The sequence below is a fragment of the Leptonychotes weddellii genome, chromosome 3 (assembly GCF_054177405.1).
Source record: "Leptonychotes weddellii isolate Sample4059 chromosome 3, ASM5417740v2, whole genome shotgun sequence".
In the NCBI taxonomy this organism is placed as follows: Eukaryota; Metazoa; Chordata; class Mammalia; order Carnivora; family Phocidae; genus Leptonychotes; species Leptonychotes weddellii.
In genome coordinates, this window is record NC_138371.1 from 77849199 (window position 1) to 77868369 (window position 19171).

At 38.7% G+C, this 19171-nt stretch overlaps 1 long non-coding RNA gene across 4 annotated transcripts in view; it reads right to left on the bottom strand.

Moving 5' to 3' along the window:
• LOC115943109 (uncharacterized) overlaps nt 1-19171 on the bottom strand; it is a 388724-nt gene that overhangs the window by 305137 nt on the left and 64416 nt on the right. The window lies entirely within an intron of this gene.

Below are 19171 nucleotides of genomic sequence, written 5' to 3' on the forward strand. Positions count from 1 at the left end.
TGGATGGCAGATCACAGAATTCCAAAGCCCTTAAGACGCTGTAGCACTAGTTCTTACTAAGTCATAATTAACTTCATTGGGAGTTACATGATAGCAACTTAGAACAGAATTTGGCTGAACATTTTTAGTATTCTTCCACTTGGTAATTACTACTTCAGTGGGAATCTCAAGAAACAGAGGGCAGAATCTGGCCCACAAAGAGAAGCACATCAAGTAACTGGCCCAGTTTATAATGCCAATAACAGAGTGTATTAAAATCTCTCATGAAGCATCCGCATTAGCTCGTTGATTTTATCATGAATGTAAATTCCACCAAAATGACTACTCAGATCCTTTACCAAGTCTGCATGAAGGGTAGCGTGTAGGGCAGAATGTGGTGAGGCAAAGGCTTCATACACCCAATAACCCCCCTAGAAGGGTAATTAAGTGCAAACTAAGTAAAGAGTTGGACGCTGCTTGGCAGTTTAACCACATAATAAATTCTTATTGATGCAAGAAAAAGGAGCCATCGCATCTCTAGTCTGGGCATTAAATATCTGAAGAATAAGATTTAGGCCACTGAGACTTGGACTCGTGCTTCAAAATGAGAACCCAATACTAGGTTCAGAATGATAGCTATAATGAGAGTTATACATTAGAAAACTTCAAATTATACAATATGTAATTTTTCACTACCATTAATTGTGGAACATAACATGTCCTGAAACTCAATCGTGATTCTCCTTCAAAAGTGTTCATATAGAGCATGACCTAATTTTTATTATAAAAATGGAGACTTTTTTTTTTTTTTTTGCTTGCTTGCTTGCCTGCTTTAAATTACAGTATTTACTTGGAAACTAATTTTAGGGTATTATCCATTTGACATTTGAGTTTAAAGGACACTCAAAAATCACAAACTGATGCAGAATATAGGAAGACTGTATTTTTAAAACATTCTTGCCTTCACTACCTACGGTCCTCTCAGTGACTCACCTGAGGCCCTGAAGAAGATAATTCATTTCCTGAGGGCCAACCCACAATCCCCTTGTTGTGGTGTCTCAGCCAGACTTTCAATTGAAGGCCATTAACACCACTTCCCCAACAGCCTAACCTCTTTTTTGTCACGAAGTCCTCATTCTCTACTACACCACCATACCCCACCAGCCGCCGCTACTTCTCAATGGCCACAGCTTTGAGAAATAAAAGAAAAATCACACCAGTATGTCCTACCAAGTAGGGCAGACTGCTCTCCCATTGGCCAGCCCACCCGTCAATGCGCCATGTTTGTTAACATTCAAAAAGACATTTGTGCGGAGAACAAATTGACGGAGCCCATGTTTATATCAGAAATTTCAGAAACGGCAAGAGATTTATTCGTGGAATCTTAACACCCATTCAGACTGTCATAAAACACAAAGGACCAGATTCAATAAAAACTCTGTCCAATTTCCACAACACAAAAGTCTGTGTGAGCCTTCAAAACAAAATCAATTTTTCCAGTTCTGCAGAGGGCTGTTCAGACTTCAGTAGCATGGAAGCCAGCTGGGGCATTTCCTTACTCATCCCCTAAATTAGTTTCAAAAGTAGTTTTGAGGACCACATTTGATCAGAAGAATTTGCATGCTTTTCTCTTCTCTCTCTCTTTCTCTCTCTCTCTTTTACATATTTCAGAGTACATCACATGGAGAACAAACAACAGAACTGCAGCATATGTCTCATGCAGTTAAAAGCTTTAAAACTGGCCTGTAAAACAGAATTCTTTGGTACACAGTGAAAAATATTTTTTGATTCCATAATCCATACTGCAGTAAAGTTGGGTATAATCATTTTTAAAAGTTGCTGTGTCCATGGACAGCTGTTCTTCATACATACTGGGAATGTTTCCTTTACATTCCTAAGGACATAAGAGTTTGACATCGAGCCAATACCTCTAGAAATGGTGAAAGCTAAACACACCCCATACTGATGCTTTTACTCTTCCAACAAACTTTCTCCCACAACTAAAATGTTAAAACTTTTACCCCACAGCCCACATTCTGAGATTAGTCCAATAACTAATGTTCTGTCCAAGTAAAATACATTTTGTCATAGCTTGAAAATGTTACCTTTCACAGAAGTATAGTATTTCTGACCAGCAGGGAACATATGTCAACATTATCTATTATTACCCAATGTCAGGACCAAAAAGGGAAGGTGGGTGGTGGATGTTAATAACGACTTAAGCGATTTCTAAAAGAGGCATTTGAGAAGTACAAAGCCAGAAGTTTCAAATGTTTTGTCTTATTTTCGCTGTGTCAGCAACCTGCCCCCCCCCACCCCCCACCAGAACAAACCTAATGCTGCCTCCAACCCAACGCCTAGTTCTCTTTTCAATTTTAGCCAACGCTTTGCTAAGCTGGAAAGTTTGAAAAATACCCTAGAAAACTTCTCCACCAGAAATGAAAAACAAAAACATATGACCAGCAATGATGAAAGCAACTCCTACTCACTAAGAAAAAGATTTTCAATCACAGAAGCAACACGGCTTTTGGATTTGAAAATTTATTTTCATTTTTCAAGCTACTTGTCTGGTGTTTAGATTTGGGGGTTGGGTTTCTTGTTTGACATCGGATGAGCTGGGGGAAATGCTGGCTGGGAGTGTAATTGTATTTAAGCAATTTTCTCAAAGGTAAGCAGAAAGTGTCCTCCTCAAGCAACAAGGCTGCCGAGGAGTCAATGCCCGTAGCCAGTTGAATATGGGTCTTCCAGGTAGGAGCCGAAAGTCACATTCCACAAGAGTCCAGAGGAGAAAATGTGTCTCCTACCTCTCCTAAAGTTGGATCAAGGTGTGGCAATACTATATTGTGAACTTGTGGCTCACCATACCCCTATCCTAGGCAGCCACAACCATGATCTGAAAAATGTACTTGGAACCACCATGATTGGGAACAATCAAGTTCTTATTCTCTTTTGGGACCGTGTGGTTCTATCCAGTGTTTCTCAAGGAAAAGAGACTTGACTTCTCACCTTACTACATGAGCTTCTTGGGGAAAACTTCACTTTGGGTCATAAAGAAAGAGGTGTGTCCTCATTCAAGCCTAGAACAGGAAGTAAGTGGGTAAGATGTCCCCTGAATCCTGGAGATTTGTACACTTTCCCTCCAGGGCATAGTGTCAAGTTTCTAGGCCTATTTTTTTTTTTTTTAAAGATTTTATTTATTTATTTGAGAGAGAGAGAGAATGAGAGACAGAGAGCATGAGAGGGAGGAGGGTCAGAGGGAGAAGCAGACTCCCTGCTGAGCAGGGAGCCCGATGCGGGACTCGATCCTGGGACTCCAGGATCATGACCTGAGCCAAAGGCAGTCGCTTAACCAACTGAGCCACCCAGGCGCCCTCAAGTTTCTAGGCCTATTGAAAGGTAGGTTGTCATTCACTCATCTCTTTGGTTGGTATTAAATACAAATCTTTCTCTTTGAAGAAATCATTCAAAAGAGATTATAAAATGAAAGCATCTAAATAAATCCCTCATGCTAGGAGCCTCTTACACATATAGGAAACTCAATTCATGGCAGGGCACGTGTCACAAGATTGTAGAGGAAGGTGGCAGTGCTTACTGTTTTGACTCTTGGAGGAAGTTATCCTCATTTGTTCTTCCTCATCTCATTCAGCTTCTGCGGACAGAAGTCATAGAACTACAGGTTCCTTCTTGATAGTGTAGCACTGAGGCAAAAGGAGATCTTAATCCTATTACTTAAGTTCCATTTTGCTTGTCAGACAGTATTTTAGTTGCTAAATGGCAGGAGTCCATATCCATCCCAAACCTGAATGGTGGATCTAAAACAATCAAATTATAAAGGATTTTCCACTGTTCCTGTGATGTGATGTTGACCAGGATTGCTTTGAGGCAATCCTCCCAGTGCTGAGTATGTACCAGATACGTGATACCTCCATGTATCAGTCCTCCCTCACCCACTCCTCCTGGGTCCATTTTATCATATAGTCCATAGGGTTCATGGTTTGGTTTGTTTGTATTCATGGGAGAGGATAAAGTTAATTGACCACCTCTCATCTAGAACATGGCTTCTGAGAAGCTCATCTAAGCTAACAAACCACGGAAGGTTAGACGGGGGGGATGGGGGTGACCTTAAAAGTTCAACCTCCTTATTTTCAAAGATGAGAATTGGCACCGCCAAGAAACCATGAGCAATTTGCTATGTCAGGCAGCTTAGTGGGTACTCAGATTCCACTCCATTTTAGCACCACATCACGGGACAATAAGTTAATAGAGTTGGATCCTGGTATCCAGGATCCTGGCCCCCTGGAGGCAAGGAGAATTAAGTAGCAGGTTGGAAAAAGTGTGAGGGGACCTTCTGGGGTACTATCCCTAGATTATGATGCTGTTTACATGGGCTTCTTCATCTATGAGTTGGGTACTTTTCTGCAAGTATGTTATCTTTCAATTAAAAAAAGAAGGAAAGAAAGAGAAAAATAATTAAAGTTATATTTATATATATAATTTTTAGTAAAAAGCTTTACTTACAAGATTTAAGATAAAAGACTACATACAGAGACTGTGGACTTAACTTATTATTCCATCCCCAACACTGGAAAATAAGAATTAAGAATTCCAATAAGGAAAACACTAACACATGTCTTCAAAATAATAATAATAATTTTCATTTGAAATGTGCTAATCAGGTTACACAATATTCTATTTCATTTCCCATGATGTTCAAAACAATCTGTTCTCAAAGAAGAAAATTTGTGTCATCATTTTATAACTATGAAAACTTAAGTTCAAAGAGATTGATTAACTTGTCAAAGGTGATCCAGCGAGTCGGCTGGCACAACAGGAAGGAGAAGCTGGGTATTGTGACCCCTGCATATCTAGGTGTTCTCTCCACTATGTATGTTGCCAGTAATCATCCTATCTTGCTTTTGTGGGGACATAGGATATTCTCATTCATTCCACGCAAATACGTACCAAAGATTGGGTGCTTTGGGGATCACAAACGTGGAATGGAAACCGATCTTCAAGAAATTTGTTTTTTCACAAGGAAGTGAAACAGCTTAGTTTTTAAGATGTAAGTTCAATCACCAAAAATTAATCTTATGGGACAATTTTGTCTTCAGTTGCATTTTGAGATGGCCAGAGTCTAAGAAAAGCTGAAGAAGCATTTTAGGTTAAAATTGCCGAGAACCTAGTTCCTTTTTGAGCCTAGAAACATTTTTAGGGGTGGAAGTGGGGAAAGATTTGATATTTTAATTGTTTTTATCTGCTGGTGCATGACTCATGAATACACCTTATGCCTTACAGAGAGGCTAACAGACACTCATGAAAATACCAGTATCAATGTTTGTTTTTTTCAAAACTTGGAATCTAAAAAATGTAAATGATACCTAATCTCTACCATAGTCCATCTAAGATTTAAAAAAAAAAAAGCTTAGAAGAGACAAGAGATGCTTATTGTGGTGAGCGTATTGTCATATATATAACTGGTGAATCACTATGTTGTAAACCTGGAACTAATATAATATTACATGTCAACTATATTCAACTACAAATAAAAAAATATTTAAAAATTAAAAAAAGAGAGAAGAAGAGACAAGAGACAAAATTAAAAGATGAAATTATGTCAGTATGTTCCCACTGATGTCATCTGAGCAGCTAACCTAGCTGAGCTTTGAAAGCTTTGCCAGTTTTAATGGTGAGCACATTAATTTGTATGATAGCCTCTTGGGTGAATAGGTTACATGTTCTGCTTCACAGTTGTCCTGGAACCTTTTCCTGGTTAATATCCTCACAAGTCTTGCTTCTTATATTGGCCTATGATTAACAGATGACATCTGCCTGAATTTGGATTGAGTGTTAATATGCCATATTAGACTGCAACTGACGGACTCCCTTTTTCAATTTATTGGAGGCCTCTTACAGAAGAACAGTAAAACATATGATGAATCCAGATACAACTAGCCAAAAGCAGACCAGAAAGAGAATTATGCCAAATTAATGTAACCGAAATAATCAGGGCATTGTAGAATTTTGTCAATTATTTTTCAACCCTCTTATATTAGCAGTTTAGAGTGCCTCACAGTCAGTATGTTTGGTTGCCATAAAAGGAATAGCTGCATTAAAATACCAAAATAATAAGCCATAACCAAATTAGCATATGAATTAGTGTAACATTTCTGAGGAAAAGGGAACTAATATGAACTAAAAGCCTAAGATCCATACATACTGACTCAACAAACCACTTCTAGAAATATATTCTAAGAGAGCAGTCAAGAATATGGACAAATATTTGGCTACATGGAACATTTATGCCAATCATATGTATAATCTTGAAAAAGACTGGAAATAACCTAATACTCAACAACAGGGGATTGATTAAATAAAAAATAAATAAATAATAAAATAAAACAAAAATTTTAATAAAAAATGGTGCAGAATTTCACAAGGGCATTGTGAAAGACTAGTTAATGACACTGAAATATATTCAATATATATTCTTACACGAAAAGGGATTTTTTAAAAAATTACAGTAGGAGTGTCATTTTTCTTTAATGTGCATATAATATAACAGGCATAGATGAAATGTTTAGAAGCATGTGAACTAAAATACTAACGATGGTTATTTTTTCATTGTGGGATTGTGGGTTGTTCCTTACTTTCTTACTTTTATATACCTATGCTTTCTAAATTTCCTGTGATGGATATGAATTACTTTGGTTAAGATTAAAAGATGGAGTTTTTTTTAAATAAAGAAGAAATGGCCACCAACACACTACAGAAGCATTTATCAGTGCAGCAAAAACGAACAAAAAAAATGTTATAGGCACATTATTTATCTTATGTTCTTTACCATTCAAAGTGAACACCCCTTTCTAACAAAAATGAAAATAAAATACAATGACTGTTTTTAATTACTCTCTTTTTCTGTGGCAATCCTATAATGTGAAATATTAAAATTTTCCAAGGACAATACTGAAGGTATCAGTTTAAACATAGCAGTGCTGTTCAGTGGGCTACAGCCCTGATATTTAATCTGCCATTATGAGTTTACATAATGTTTCAGTGTCTCAGTTTAATTACTAATAAAAGGGGGACAGGCTGTGAGTCATAGTCAGCTCATTGAAGAATATTAGACCAATCAAACCAAAGGAATGCTTTAATTTCATTTGGTCTTAGTTCTTGCTTTAGAACAGGATTAAAAATAAATATCGAGAAAGAGATGGAGAAAGTGAGTCACCTAATTTACATCTAACATAATGCAAACAAGCATTTCTTTAATAGGTGTTCAGTACCTGAAGTGCTAAATTATAGCAACTTCTAGAAGCAACTTGTTAATGGAAAATCCTAGCATTTTTAATCTTATTGCAGATTTTTTAACCTTGTCAACTCAGAATTCATCTGATTTTGAAAAAGAAAAATCTTTTACTTGGAGACAAAGGTAAGCCACAGTACACCTCAAACTAATTAAAGATGAATCTCTTCTGGAACAATGGTACAAAGAAAAAAGTAAATTATATTTTATAACTCAGACAAAACAGTCATCCACCAAAAGAATATTGCCTTCTTTTAATTATTAGAATAAATCATTCCATGGAAAACTGTTTGGCACATACTAAAGATAAGAAGATGATAAATATAATACAAAACAATAAAAGGAGATAGATTCTCTATTCAAGCAAACTCACATAGTTGCAAGTGAAACCCTGAGGGACCACATACCAAGTTACCTCAGAAGCCTCAAAATGTCAATGGTACTTCATATAAGACCTTCATATAACCTAGACCAATTAAGATTGATCCAATTTAATTTTCAATAACTAGCCCTTGGTAGCATTCTGACTAACATAAAACATTGAAACTCTTTTTTCAAAAATATTTGTAGTTGTTAGGAGAAAAGCCATAATAGGTATGTTATTTACTAAGTATGAGTTGAATAAACATGAAGCTGGTGGTTTGTGCTTGAGCAGGTAGGGTAGTGAGCATTTGGTGGTAGGGCAGTAAGTTGGAGAACAGCCTAGGATCTGCTTGAGTTCCATTTCTGAGTAACCTCCCTTTTTCTAGAGACATTCATGGTACTGAGTACCCAAGTGAATTTCTAGAAGCTTTTTATACCTTTAGTTTTGCCCCACAGCAGGTACTTGAACACTACACTTGCAAGAACTCTGGTTACTTTGTTCTCGGAAGGAAGGAAGGAAGGAAGGAAGAAAAACAGGAACCTAATGTTATTATTATTTGTTGTTCCCCTGAATCAGCTAACCAGAGTTCCTCCTAGTGCTTGGATGAGGTCTCTTTCCTCATTGGACAGATCTACCCAATCTATGACAAGGTTTCCTGCTCACTGCTAACTTTTCCTTAGGTCAAGAGACCCATGCTCTCGTTGTAAACTTACAAACTAATCTGGTGAGCCTAAGAAATTCATGTAACTTCTTTGTGACCCTTATTTCCAGTCTGTGAAGGAGGAGATTAATTTATTCAACAAATATTCAGTGAGAACCAACAATGTCCCAGGCACAATTACATGTGTTAAATAGTGCACTCTATACCCGATGCTTCCAGTCTCCTGGAACTTACATCCTAGTAAGGAGAGCAGATCCAGAAAATTGCAAAGGAAGAAAGTCAATAAACAAAGCCTCAAAAAGTAATATATAAAAAATAACACAGGGAAATGTGAGAGAATAAGCAGCAAGGAGATGAATTCTAGGCTCTTACTCTATCAAGGCAAGAGATGACAGTGGCTCTTGGAAGAGTACTGGACATATTCAGGATAGCAAAAAATAAGATTTACTGATGGGTTAGATCTAGGGTGGTAAAGGTAACAGGAATCGAGGATGAGTCCTAGTTTCTCCTTTCAACACCTGCACAGATGAAGTTGGCATTTACTGAGCTGAAGAAAAATGGTGAAGATCAAGTTTGAGGGGTTGGTAAATCAAGAGTTCTGTGAGTTGGTTGTTAGATACTGCCCTACATCATCTCTGAGGTTAATTCCACTTATAACATTCTGTGGCTCTAGGTTATGATCAGATAGACCATTTTGAGAGATGAAAGATGGTGAAAAATAAGTTATACCCATGTCAATGAGTTAAGGGAATAGGATAGAAATGGCAGCCAAGAGAATCTAAGACATGTAAAAGACGTGTGTGAATCCCGTTGGTAAAATCATGAACTTGGGTGCCTAATTCACCGAGTATTTAGATCAAAAAAAGGCAAAGAAGAAGATTGTTAATCTAGAACCAACGTCATTGGAGACTTAGTGCATTGCCTTGGAGATCCATGCATGATATATAGAAGATGGCTCATACATCTGGAAGACAGGAGAACAAAGCAAAGATGGCAGAGACCTTTCTCGGCCACTGATTTGTACAAGAGACCTTGTTACCCCTTTATTCTCTTGTTTAAGGTTCTATTTATTTAAGTCATCTCTATACCCAACCACCCAACGTGGGGCTCAAACTCATGACCCCGAGATCAAGAGTCGCATGCCCTTCTGACTGAGCCAGCCACGTGCCCCGCCTCTTTTTCTTAAAGAATAAATGGCTTGGGAGACTAGAGACTATAGGAATATGCCTGGGTGGGTTTAGTGTGAAACCTGCCATTTTATTTTTGAGGGCTGGACTTATCACTTCAGAAGTGTGAAAACAGGTGTGAAAAACATCCCCCCTTCCCACCACCACTTCTTCTAATAAACGCATTATTTTTTTTACCACCCTTTACTAGGACAAAATGATTCTAAATATCCCAGAGTCCTTATTCCCCATGCCTATGATTCACCTTCTCCAACAGAATTGTCTAAAACTCCTGGGATCCGAAATGTGGCATCATGATATGTTCAGGAAGATACAGGGTTAATCGCTCTGGAACGCCCTTTCATTTCACTTTGCCTCAAGTTGCTATACTTAAAAATACTGATTTGCAGCATCTGTTTCCTAAGAAGATGCTCCTGAAATGTTGTGAGGAGGCATGAGGAGTATTTCTGCCCCCTTAAAAGAAACCAGATTGCTGAAGCCACCACCAGGGGTACAGATGACAAACTCTTACTGTTTCCATTTACAACTGGAACCAGATACACCCAAGGATCATGGGAGATGTTGCAAGTGAAAGCATTTTGTAAACGGCAGTATAATGTGCAAATAGAAGATGGGACTTTTGTGCTGTTGTTCAAACATGAAGAAATGGATGTTGGCCGTCAGTGGGTGGAATTCCTCAAGGCTGGATCATAAATGTGCTTTCACAACCAAAGCTAGTTTTAAACAATCTAAGCAATTGCCACTGCTGAGAAGAACGGTGGCTGGACATGTACAGCACCAGTCTGACCATAATAGTTTCACTTCAGCACCAGACACCTGGCATTTAATAGCACCGAAAAAGGTAAAGGGTGGTTTTTCACGCCTTTTTATATTTGGTAAGTGATAGGTTCCACCCAGCTAGAGCTCCAATTTATTTTATTTTATTTTTTTTTTAAAGATTTTATTTATTTATTTGACAGAGAGAGAGAGACAGCGAAAGAGGGAACACAAGCAGGGGGAGTGGGAGAGGGAGAAGCAGGCTTCCCACAGAGCAGGGAGCCCGATGTGGGTCTCGATCCCAGGACCCTGGGATCGTGACCTGAGCCGAAGGCAGACGCTTAACGACTGAGCCACCCAGACGCCCCCCAATTTATTTTAAATAATAGATTTTACCAAAACCTCACCTAAACCCCTACCGTCCTATATTTCTATTTAATTTTAGCCTCTTCTTTAAAGTACAGAGGCCGATACACCCACCAAAATTATCCCCTGGCATACTTACCTCGGCAAATACATTTTATCTCATGAATTTGTTTTATACCCTTCTTTCTTACCCACAGAAAATGCTGGCTCCACTATTTTTTCCCCTCTCCTCCTAATACCAGCCATTCTTTCACACTACTCTAAGTATATGCACGTACAGGTCTCCATTGGAACAGAAAATACATTATTTAGTACTTTAATCTTTCCATCCTCTCCTCAATCATATTTAAAAACACTTTCTTCTTTTCTTGCTGTGGCAGTAAGATGAGACTATAAAAAAGACATACACCACGCACCACATATTTGTAAAGCCAAAACAATATTTAGCGTACTTGGCTTTGTTTTAACTAATGTGCTGAACATTTCTAAATGCATGTCCTCCTTTATGATTTGCCAATGACACATGAATTTTTTTAACATGAGGATTTACAAGATGAGGACCCAATCTCCATAAAGCCTTCAGCACTGTAATTCTCTCATGCAGGAAGCCACTGGGATGATGTTCCAATCACTGACTGCCAATGTGTTGGGGTATCTTGTTTATATACAACAATTCAAGTGCATTTTCAAGTCTCAGTTTACAAATATGACCAGATACACTGTCTAAGGCCAATCAATGCACACCATCCTGCCTCCACATCTGCATGACGAATTCAACAGCCTAAAAGTGTTGATGCTAACTTTACCTTGCTTATTTACCATTTCCCTTATCCTGGACAAAAAGACATCTTGTGCATGACTGTGTATTCTTCTTCTACTATTAGAAGTTGCTTGGAGAGGCTATAGCTTTTGGGAGGAAATAAGTAATTCACTCCCACTTCAAGCACATGCAAGTTGTTGCCATCTTTTCCAACTCATGGCTTCTGGAAGTCAAGTCTATACTGAGCTTAAAAAACAGACAGACAGACAAACAAAGACAAAAGCCAGAAAGCAGTGGTCAAGACATTCGGATCAATAAGGCTTCCTAAATTCACTGCCCTTCAGATCAGAGTTAAGAAATTCCACTCAAAGGACATTCAAGTCATTAAATCCAAAATGTGTCCAAAATAAAAGGACAAAAATGAAATCAAAACACAAAAACTCCATGGCTTTATTTAAGAAGTGCTATTTAAGCTATAAAAGATTTCCTGTTGCTCTTGTTTTAAATAATTTTATAGTATTCTTTTGTTCTTGGGTTACTCTATATCCAAATAATCACATATGTAAATGACTCAGTGCAAAAGTGGATGCCACTGACAATGTAAACATTATTGTTTATCCAGAAGCATTATATGCTCATGCAAAAATGGTATTAAAAGCTTGTGGTCAGATCAAAAAACCACAACTGTAATTGTTTATTTATATAGCTCACCATTATTCTGTAGCCTAAGTTTACATTTTTAAAAATCTCTAAACATTGCTGAGTTGGTCTTAGAAGAGTGAAAAATGCAATGCTCGCCTAAATGATTAAAGACAAACAACTTAGGTCGATGCATGCAGCAAGATGCTTTAATACGGAAATTATTTACTTTGCCCTGGCTTATAGTTTTCATTTTGATGCTGCCCTTGAAACTCCATGATAACAGGGCCATTCAGTGGAATTTCTGAATTTTTCTCTGTAGTTCAGGGCAGCTGGTTTCTTTCCTCTCAAAGCAGAAAGCTAAAGTATATTTATCACTCTAACAGTGACTCAAAACAAACAGGAAGTCTTCATCAGCCGGCTCCTGGGCATAGCTGATATTAGGTACTGGCAGAAAGGAAACAGAGACCTCATTCTGTGGAAGTCCGACAGAATGTACATGCAGATGCGGGCGATAACAAAGTTAGGGATGCTCCAAATGACCACCGTGTTCTCCCAAGATTAAGTGCTCTCGCAAGGCTCGCCAGTTTTCAGAGTCTGCGAAAATTCCTCAGGAGTTTTCCTTTCCATTTCAGTTTGAAAGAGTAGTTTGAACTGGATACCAGGAGCCTTGTGAACCTATGCGCCAAAGAAAACCTGGGAGGGAGCTATTCTGGGAGATTTGGCTTTGATCTGGTTGCTAGGAAAAAGCCCTGCTTTTGTCTGCAAGTATTCTGAATGGCTCCTTCAGTCAGAATGAGGCCTGCAGGTCACTGTCTGAATTAAGTGAAGAGGATTTTTTTTTTTAATGCTAAAAATGAAGTTGTCGCTGTGTGCCATAATAAAGCAGGAAAAAGGGGACGGTGTCGCTGAGCAATGGCAACAGCTCCTTGCTACAACTTAAACTCCAAGGTAGACTGTGAAAATCACCGAAGCGTGCTTGCAGATCAAATGCATGCAAATATTCCTCAGTGGCGCATATGTTCCTAGAGACCTTCGCCTTCACCTTCTTTTTCAAATAAAATCTGTTTCGGATTCAAAGCCCACTTTGTTTTGATTAATGTAAATGTTCGCTATCAAACAATTTTTTCACCTTCTAAATAAATAGGAGGGTCAAACATTCACACCTAACTTTTTGCAGCTAAACCAAACTCAAAAGGGGTGAGACTGCCAACTACTGACACTGAATCAAAAAATGATTAGGCAATACACTTTGGGGGGTCTTTTAAGAATTTTTTTTTATTTGTTGACTAATCTCCTTGTTTATGATAATGCTCATACCTTTGTAGAAGGACTTTACAGGCATTATCTAATCTTCTCAGATCCTGGTGAGGTAGAAAGGGAGCAAATCTTATCTCCATTCTCCAGATGAGGACACAGAGACGCAGGGAGGTTGAGTAACAAGCTCCCATTTTAAGTGGCACGTCCTGTCCAGATGCAAAAATGACAGTAAGTCTCGGGCTTTGCTTTTCCCGGAATGGGGCTGGATTGTCACCCAGTCATTCACATGTCCAGCAGTCCCTGTCAGACCAGCATTTCTACAGTGACTGTACTGAATCTCCGTATAACCTGTTGGAAAAATACGCAGCCACCTGGCCCAAGTGAGGATCAAACCCTTGACCTTAGTTCCTACGGCATCTGGTGCCAATGAACTGAACCACACACTGAAAGCAACAGTAAGCCAAAGCAGAATGGAGCCAATCCAGAAAGTTCCATTGCTCCCTTCTACATAATTCTGGAAGAGGAAAGAAGGCATTATATTTCATTAACTTGCCTAGTTTTGCTCTCTCCCAAGTTTGAAGCATATTTTGCATTCTAAGCAAACCCTAACATATGCAATATAAATGCAAAAAATAAGAGAGCTAAGAGGTAAACTACACGAATGAAGATTTAACCACAGTTAGAAAAAATTGAACGAGGGAAAAGTGTACCAAGGCTGGGACCTTCAGGGCCACAGCATCTATATGGGTATGAAGCATCTCCTCACTTGTATTAGCTACAGGTCTAGCCGGTAGAGTTAAGGAAAAGTTAAAAATGAGAGCGATCCTTTTCCAAATGTCAGATATCCCCTCTCCCGCGCTCTCACTCTTTTTAGCTTTATTGAGATATAACGGATATCTAGCTCTTTTAAAGGAAGTAGCCACCCTGATCGCTCAGGCAAGGTTCTAGGGAAAATATATGTAAAGCAACTGGAACGTTAATCAGATGCAACCCCACCGCCAGGTGAGGGGAGGTTATCTCCCGAAAACAGGCTGGGGAAGCCTCTATGCTATCAGAGCACCTTCTAGAGGTTTCAGACACCGGAAGGCAGCCTCGCCTATCTTTTGGAATGCAAAATTCTCTGCAGAACACCAAGCAAAAAAGCTCAGGAAGCTCAAAACAGACATCCCTGCCAAAAAAACAGAAGTGTTTTCAGGGCAGCATAATCTCTCCCGGTCTACCTATTTACTAAGTTACTCAAATTTCTTCTCAAACTGCAGATACAGTTGTAGGTCAGTGGGTTGTGTGTCGATGAGCACTACAAAAATGTCCTGAATCTATCTCAGAAAGCCACAAAGCAAGCTCAGTTTTGGTATCAAATGGACGGATCCTGAACCCCCGACCCCCACCCCCGCCATTCAGAACTACCAGGTGCTCTGTGCCCGACTCCGAATGTGGAGAGGGACTGAACTACCTTCCCAGACCCACGAAGTGGCCACAGGCTAGCAGTACGGATTAGCCAGACCTCATGCTGGTTCTTCAAGCTTTGTGGAAGATCAACCCCCAAGACCCCCAACGGAATGGGACCCAAACCCTGGGGCTTGCACTACCCTTACTTCTTCACCACTGCCTTGCACAAACATTCCAGCAACCCAGGAGAACTTGACATTCATTTCTCACAGTGTCATCATGGCTAGAGCTAAGCAAAAGCCAAAAATGAATTAGGTAAATATAGGAGGTTCTGGCACAAATTCAGCAGGTAAATTTATTTGCAAATTACTCTTTTGAAGCTTCTCATTTAAGATTCTCTTTAGAGACACAGTAGAGAATTTTATCATTCTTAAAGTAAAGCAAAGCAGTATTTGATTTCAATATTTGGTGCATAGCCAATCATACAAAAAATACTTAATAAAAGAATCCTTTTTGAAGTTATTATGCATTTATTACAGGATTATCGATTTCAGTAATGAGAATTTTATTGTTAGTATTGGGTTGACATGAGACTATTTTTTTCCTGGAGATCTCTCTATCATTTAATTGAGTCACCTTATTCCTTCTGCCCCAATACACAACTGTTCCTGTTATTCTTTGAATTAATTTGTATAAAAGCCTTCTGCAAAAGCCATCTTTCTGGATCCACAACCTCCTCTCTGAGCATTTGTTAACACATTACATTATACTAAAGTGAATCCACCCACAAGAAATTAGACAATCTATCCTGGTTTTAATATTTTTTGAAGGCTTACAAAGTGCTAATCACTAAAGCAGTGATTCCCAGCCCTGGTTTTCTGAGAGCCTGGGGTATCTCCAATTACCTCACAGATCTTAAAAAAACAAAATTCAAAAAAACTTTTCAGAATAAAATTCATTATAATTTTATTGAATTTGAAATATAAATATCTGCCATTGCAAATAGGAAGTGTGTGTCACAGTAGGATTTGGTGGGCTGGAGCCTTGTTAAAAAAAAAAAAAAAAAACAAGCAACAATAACCCATTGAAAGTCCTCAAAGCTCAAAATTATTATGCTTCCCCCCCAAAAAAGAAATACTATTCTTATTCCTAGGAACAGAAATTCCATCACACACCTTCTTACAGGCACAAAAAGGAACTGGGACAAAAACCCATTCCAGGACATTTGCTCAAAAAGAATACAAATAAGGTGTGTCACACATTTTCATGAATAAAATAAACATGATAATATCTAATAATACCATTGCACTATTATATGTGCCTAAATTACAGTTGTACCAAGAAATGAGAAAATCCCTGGAATAGGACCAGGATTGCCTTTTAATTGTCCATTAGAAAAAGCAAAGAATAAAATCGCCTGCAATGATTTCCTTTTGAGATCATTCACCTTATTTTTTTAAAATACGAAATCAAAAACATATTGAGATGCATGGTGAGGCTGAGCAATAAAACCGAAGCAAACCGTCTCCTCGGCTCAGCTCAGATTCAGCAGCTACAGCAAGCCCACAGTGCCAACTTGAGACTGGCAAGGTAACTAGCATTGCACAAAACAAATTCTTAATTTTTCAGTTCCAAGCTGAGTGCACGGAGAACATCTCTCTCTCCTCACCTTTTCTTTCTTTTCTTTTTTTTTTTTTCCCCTGAAACGAGATCTTTCTATTTAAGGATGTTCTTCCATTTATGTGAGATGCCCCCTAAGCCAATGAAAAAGAAGTGACGATCCCTCTCCCAGGGCCATATTCCATGAATGAATGTCTTGTAGGACACACAGCTAATAATAAATGCCACCAACTGTGCCAACACAAGTGTGAGAAATGCACAGGGAGGCAAAAGCTGGCCAAAGGACTCCTCCCATACCTGCAGCGGCTGACTCCTTCCAAGAAAGCTGTTGAGTCTGCTTGCTTATGTACTCGCTTATTTGCCAGGAAGGTGTTCCTTTTAAAAAGTAAAAATAAACGGTTCCTACAACCTCCTTCTTGTCTTGAAATCGCTATTTCTACTAGAAAATAAACTCATAAACTCCATCTTTTAAGATACAGGAGAACTCTCCCGGACAAAACATATGGATATTTGTTGAAGGAGCAATCCTATACTGGCTAGAAAAGGAACTGGGAACGAGGAGGTCATTTCCCATTCAAATTTAAATGTCATCGTGAAATGCGGTTGAAAACTCGAACACATAAGGAGTGATTGCACATGTCACAGACTCATCTCTTCTGACCTCCCTAACACTTGTATGAGAGTGTTACTGTCACTGAATTGTCTGGATTCCAAAGAGCATTCTGGTTGAGCTCTCACCCACCCCGTGGATTAACTAAGACCATTTTCTTCTCCTTTTTAAATCTCAGGCTTGTCTCCCCCCACCCACCCAACAACACAAAACACTTTTCCTCTACCTAACACCCTCAGTTAGCTGGTATGCAAAGAAGAAAGCAACTTGGTTAATTGTTGAAATGGAACATAATTAGAAAATATAGCCACATAATTTATTCCACAATCTACCTCCTTTACTGGATAAAACATAAGCTTCTACCCATTACTGAAGCCATCCTCACTCCCATTCTTTTCACTCATTCTTCATCCATTTAACAAATATTTATTGAGCACCTATTACATTCAAAGCACTTAGGCACTGAGTTTGTAGCACTGGAGAAGACAAAGCCAGTCCTGTCCTCTGAAGCCAAAATTCTCCTGGAGAGAGACAGACAAAGACAGAGATTGTCTTAAATAACTTTGGGGAAATTATAAGAACTACAAAGAAATATAACTAGGTAGAGAGATTCAGACTAATTTGAATAAAGTTTTCTAAATAAGAGAATAGTGACCTTCTTAACAAGTAAGGGAAGAAAATAGTCATGGTTATAACATTTCAGGTCGGTTGTCCAGAGAAGGGCTTTCCAAGGCTAAGATATTTGAGCTGATTTTCTGCAGAACAGCCAGTCAAAAAACAAAAACAAAAAGAAAAACACAAAGAAGAGTGAAATGCCCTAGAGTGAGAACGAGCATGGTGAGTCCAAGGAACAGAAGGAAGCAAGAAGCCTGAATCATAATAAAAAGCAAAATAAGGTAAGCCTGGAAATTTGAAGGACTTGGAGGTTGGAATTTGTTCTAAATGCAACAGGCAGCCTTTGGAGGATATCAGATGAGGAAGTGACTTGATCTGATTGAGACTTCCAAACAGCAGAATGTCCCCACTCTGCGAAGTCCTTGAGGAAGGATTCAAGCAGGTCAGATTCAGGATATATTTTAGAGTAAGAACAAGAAAAGGGATAAAAAAAAAAAAAACTGTCTTTTTTTTTTTTTTTTACTTTAACAGCTGAGTAGATGGTAAGCTATAACAGACAGAGATGATATTTTATTCCCTTTCTTCTAGGTGTGAAAGGTAGAGACTCACTTAACCAACTTCATCCCTCAGCGGTTTTTGAACTCATGAAAAATGGACTTTTATCAGCTTTCCTTATGTTCTAGTGTCCTATTTGAATTACAATATTCTAGATTGCTGGCATGCTTTTCTACTCCATTTACATCAGTTTCAAACCCTAGTTTAATATCCAGCTCTTCTAAGATTTTGCTGATTAAAACTCTTCTAATGATAATGCCATATTAATATCCATTCTTTCCATTTTTATTATAAATCTTTTACTCTATTTTATACTTAGCTCTGTAGAATTGAGACCAGATTCTTGGCCTTCCTCTCTTTTTCAGCCCCCACGTGCCTACCTCCCAATGCAACATATACCCAACACCCCACCAGGCCCTGTGTTACCCAAGCCTGAGCTCTGCTCCCTCTCCCCCAACCCATAACTATTCTCAAACAGACTCTCCCTCTTCATAGCTCCCCTTGCCCTACAATCCAGCCAGTCTTTTAAGACCTAGATCAAGGGACCTCTTTCCAAGAACCCATTGTTGACCCCTCCCCAATCAGAGGTGATCTCTCCCTCCCATCCCCTAGGAGGCAGTGGAGTATAATGGTTGACGTCTCCAGCGCTGTGGTCAGACTCTCAGTTCACAGGCCCACCTTTGCCTCGTCCTAGCTGTGTGCCCCTAGGTAACTCATTAATATGGATTGATCTCTGCGGATTCATCTGGCAAGTGTATGTGGGGCAAGGGGTGACGTAAGAGTACCTGAAACTCAGGGTTGTAAGGATTGAGACAACACACCTAAAATATATCATATAGCTCCTGACACATGGTAAGGACTCTCTGGTGCTCAATATTTTTGTTATTTTCATTTCAGCATTCTTTGGCTTTCTTGTAAAAATCAGTCTACTTTGTATTGTGGTTGCCTTCAACCCATCAGATTAAAAGCTCTCAGAGAATATAATGGTGCTTTCTTGATCTATTTAGTAGATATTTCATGAATATTTATTAATGAATGAAGGTAGAACATAAAATAAACAATTTTAAGGATTTTCATTTCTTTTTCCCAAATACATTGATTCTTCTT